Here is a 4,968-nt window from a genome sequence, read left to right on the forward strand (position 1 = left end):
TGACTCCAACCAATCTCAGGCCTTCACGTTCATCTTTTGAAAACGAGATGACCTATTCAAAATTCAAAATTTTCATACAAGCTAACTGATTGTTTATTTGCAACTCTTAAAGATTAATCATTATTAAAAGGGTTATTTTTACGTCCAATTTCTTACGTCCTTTTCCATCCAAAGGTCAAGGTCGAGGCTGCGAAAGTTGAACAGTCTGCAAACTGAGAGTTATATTTGACACGAATTTCTGTGAATTTAGGACATATTTGTTCAGACGGGTGAAGTAACAGTACCCAGGTAAGGCATTTATTGTTCGGATATACGAGGGTTGTGTAGCCTTCGTCTGGATTTTTGGATTATCTCTTGGGTGGATGATACGTGAAACAGCTACGTTGCAGACGATGTTTTGATGTATCGGAAACTGGGGTACCCATGATGCGGGTAGTTTGATATACAGGCTAATGTGGCACAGTTAATCGCGGAGATCTGAATCAAGATTGGTAGTAACACCATCACAGTGCGATATACGGTAGGCAGAACCGAAAAGCTTTAGTTTACATGTGTATGGCAGATGATTTGGCCTCTTCAAACTGGGAAGAAAACTTTTGTAAAATCAAATATGTGTTTTTGTGTCCCTCCTTTATTGATGTTCTTTGTATCATTTGAGCAGATATACATGTACTTGCTCAAATGCACCAGATTTACGGTGAAAAACATGGTGTGCTATTCGCAATTGCCATAAAAAAATTCTCTGTTGTCCAGGAAAGATGGGACTCCAATTGACCCTGGTTCATTTGGCTACAGTGTTGGTTTGACAGTTGGAAAGATAAGGTCCACCGTTGCTGTTGTTGTTGGTCATTCAATAGTCCTGGATGACTACACTTCACTGTTTTATATTTGTATCGGCGCTTACATAGTTATGGATTGCTCCCATTCACCCTGGTAAGAAGCATCATAAAATTTTGGAAAACAGGCGATTACTAACCTTCCCAGCCTGTTCAACTTCAGTCACTCCTTTACAATGCTTAGGGTCCTAGACTTCCAGATACAGATAAAATTCCGAACAGTTGATTATCTCAAAGGTAAATATCCATCCATATTTTAGTAAATTCAACTTCTCCACTCACTTGGAGGTGGTCGTGCATCATATCTGCGATCCTGGGCCTCACCGTTTTCAGCAGGGAGGCCTGGGAGCCAGGATAACCACAGGATACAACAGGCAGAAGACAGTGGCCTTTTTGGGAACTTGGAATCAGCTGGCAGGTTGAACTTGCTGAAATATGGATCGATATTTATCTCTGAGTGATAAAGCTGGAGACTTTGTCTGGTGCTCTAGGACCCCAAGCATTGTAAAGAAGTGACTGAACAGGCTGGAAAGGTTAGTAATTGACTGTTTTCCAAAATTTTATGGTGCTTCCTACCAGGGTGAATGGGACTATGCAAGCCCCAATCAAAACATAAAAGAGCTAAGTGTAGTCATCCACAGCTAGTAATTCAACAACATTAAATGTACTATGGCCATATTTTATATTTCTGACATTTATTTGGTCAGTACACATTTAACAGATGATACATGCTTTTTTGAACACAAAACTTTTTCACGGAAAACAGCCTTGCTTTGTCACTGTAATCAACCTGGTGCTAATGGTCTCTAATGTACATGTATAACCTGCATCCTGTCAGCCTGAAATACCCACATTTTGGAACATGTTGGTGTTGCTTTCTAAGTAGTCTTGCCCCTCAGATTGAAGCATAAATTTTGAAATGTGAAATATATGAAACCAGACTCTAAAGAGTGCTGAAGGGAAGTATTTATTTATTTATTTGGTTGGTGTTTCATGCCATACTCAAGAATATTTCACTTATTCAACTGCGGCCAGCATCATGGTGGAAGGAAACCGAGGCAGAGCCATGGGAAAACCCACGACCATCCCCAGGTTGCTGGAAGACCTTCCTACGTACGGCCGGAGAGGAAGCTAGCATGACTGAAGAGAAGTAACTGTGGAAAATTTTGTTTAGTAGCCTGTAACAACATGTCTCTTAAAGCCATTGTTGCTGTTGTCTTTGTTTGATAATGTCATTCTGCATATTTTGCTGAAGCCAGTTTGAGTTATCATATTAACAGTGGAAAAGGCATTATAGTTGAAGTTTTAGAATGAGCGTCGTAGGCATCTGAACTCTTCCACATTCACCGGGCTAAAATGAACAAAATGAATAGATAAAAAGTCATTATTTCTATTCTATTATGCCTACTTTAAACTTTCAGAGATTTATTAGGGAAACTGCGCAGTTGAAGCACAAATTAAACAACCTTTTTCTCCTTCATTTACTCTGCAGCTATCAACAAGTGCGTAAGCATTTGAAAATGACCAGCTTGAAAATTTCTTAGCAGTTCTTGTATAAGCGTGGTCTTGTTTGTGTTGTTCATTTAGTCGCAAGACTTTATTGTCGTGTGTGTGAATGAAATTAATTGCTGCATGGGTTGAACACCTCCTTGACCACCCCGGATCCTCCCCTCCCCTCCCATCCCACACTATGTGAAATGACTTTGAGTGTGGAGATGCGAGTTGTAAGACATACATGTGTCAGCCAACTCCTTTAGAGTTATGCGTGGGAAAAATATGTTTAACATAGGGCAACATTTTAAAGTTGAGAAAAATTAATATGGCTGCAAACGTATGTTAAGCATAAGACAGAAAATATGCATGTGGCATTCTCTGATACAAGCTAACCACAGACACGTTGGTTTGTGCCAGTAGTGAAAACCTCACTTATTTTTAGTCATCGTGGTTTTAAAGCGTTCACCATGATATGGCTGAAATGTAATCCATTCATTCATTTAAAGTGAAGGTACATTTACATGAAAAGCGGACTTTGTGAATCACAAGAAAAGGACCTCAAACATCGCTTTAGAGATTACTCCTCTTCAGACTGTATACACTGTATTTGCTCACAGTTTATACGCATGTATGCTATATAAGCTAATATTGTAGCCTAGCCATTGCAGAACATCAGATCACAGCGCAGGAGTAATAGCATGAAACAAGGTTACTTCTGATGGGTGTAATTTGGTATGTCATCTAATGTGCCTCTACGTAAATGCTTAAATATACCTCTTATCACTGTTAAATACTGAAAGAAAACATTACCCTTCCTATTCCTGTGATCTATCATGTGAAGTTAGCAAATGTTTGGTTGCTGGGTTTTTTTTTCTTAGTGGAAGAAAAACATACATGTGTTATTAACAGTATATAGAGACTTGACTTCAGTGTTATCAGACACAGAGCTACAGTATTACGTAACCTGTCCTAAAGTCAGGTTTTGTGCTGTGTATGTACAATTTTACATACCGTAGACAGGCAAGATAATTAATCTCTGTTCATGTATATGTACATAACAGACTGCATACATGCACCAGAAGTTTTAAAAGTCTTAATAACCTAAGCTGCCTTGGTACGAGAAAAAAATGGACATATCTAATTTCTGATGTGTCTGATGTGTGCGTACATGATATGGCATTTGAAGTCTTGTGAATAATTGCATTTTAACTTTCTTCAGATTTTTTTTTTTACTCCTAAAGTGGATCAATTCTTCATTTGTCATGACAAAGGACTTTTAGGATACAATTTTTTGGACTTTACATCTACTTTTATGTGATTTAGTTTGGGAAGTGTAACTATATCAGCTTGGTTGGCCAAGTTGTTAAGAACTTCACAAAGAGTAGAGTTTTATTAATTTAGACAAAATATGTGACCTCAGACCCCCGTTAATTTTCCATAAACGACAGTGTTAACCTTTAGGCTGTAGCTCAGTCCCAAACATTCAGTGGCCAAAAAGCTTTGGTGTATACCTGGCCCAGCCTGTGAGAAAGCTGTCTGTAAGAAAGCAGCCATAAAAATTTTGAAATAGGTTGACCTTCTAGATCTGGACCTTTCTATTCTGGAAGCTGGGAGGGGTGCCTGGCAATGCCAAAGGGAGGTCACTCACAGCCTCATCACCACCTGTCTCCTTGTGTCCTAGTACAGGCCACAGACCCCCATTAATTTTCCATAAGTGACAATGTTAACCTTTAGCGATGTAGCTCAGCCCCAACATTCCATGGCTAATAAGCTTTGGTGTATACCTCGCCCAGCCTGTGAGAAAGAAGCCATAAAAATCTTGACATAGGTTGACTGTCAAAATCTGGACCTTTCTATGCCGACAGCTGGGAGGGGTGCACAGCAACACCAAGGGGACATCACTTGAAACCTCATCACCACCTCTCTCCTTGTGTCCTCTCACCCAGAATTTCAAACTTTCATCATTAAAACTCATACCTCCCCAAAGCTTAGACAATTTCCAGCATTTTGATACCAAGCCTGCACCTGAACACTAAAAATGGCAGACTGGCAGCAAGAAAAGACTTTACACCAAAAAATACACAGAATTACATTTGTCCCTCTCCCCCCCCCCCCCTCCCCATCCGAAAAACGGGAGTTCTAATGGGGTTCTGTGTCCTAGTAGGGTCCTGATTCTGTGTTAGGGTTCCACATCCTGTAAACAGAACTGTCACCTTGCAAGGGAAATAACTGAGGTTTGAGTCTAAAGCAGTGCCTGAAAAAGGTGATAAACCCTGTCACAACTGTCTAAGTTTACTATATCGATAAATTAAGCAGATGTAGACGAGCATACAAACAGTATCTTATAAACGTCAAATCCTGTAGGTTATGTACATGTGTGAAGAAGTACGCCGCACATTTTAGCCAAATTAGTAAACAATATAATTTGAGGTGTGAAGTTTACGAACTATTGTTTTTTTCTATTTGTAGACACAGGTTGGCACACTCATGCCTTTAGGGCGTGTATTCATACAGATACATGGGACTTATTACTAGCCCCCATGCCTACATACTTACACGAAAATGAAGCCTACATACATGTACATGTGACTTATTACTAGCCCCCATGCCTACACACTTACACGGAAACGAAGTCTAC

This window comes from Liolophura sinensis, chromosome 3 (genome assembly GCF_032854445.1).
Source record: "Liolophura sinensis isolate JHLJ2023 chromosome 3, CUHK_Ljap_v2, whole genome shotgun sequence".
Classification (NCBI taxonomy): domain Eukaryota; kingdom Metazoa; phylum Mollusca; class Polyplacophora; order Chitonida; family Chitonidae; genus Liolophura; species Liolophura sinensis.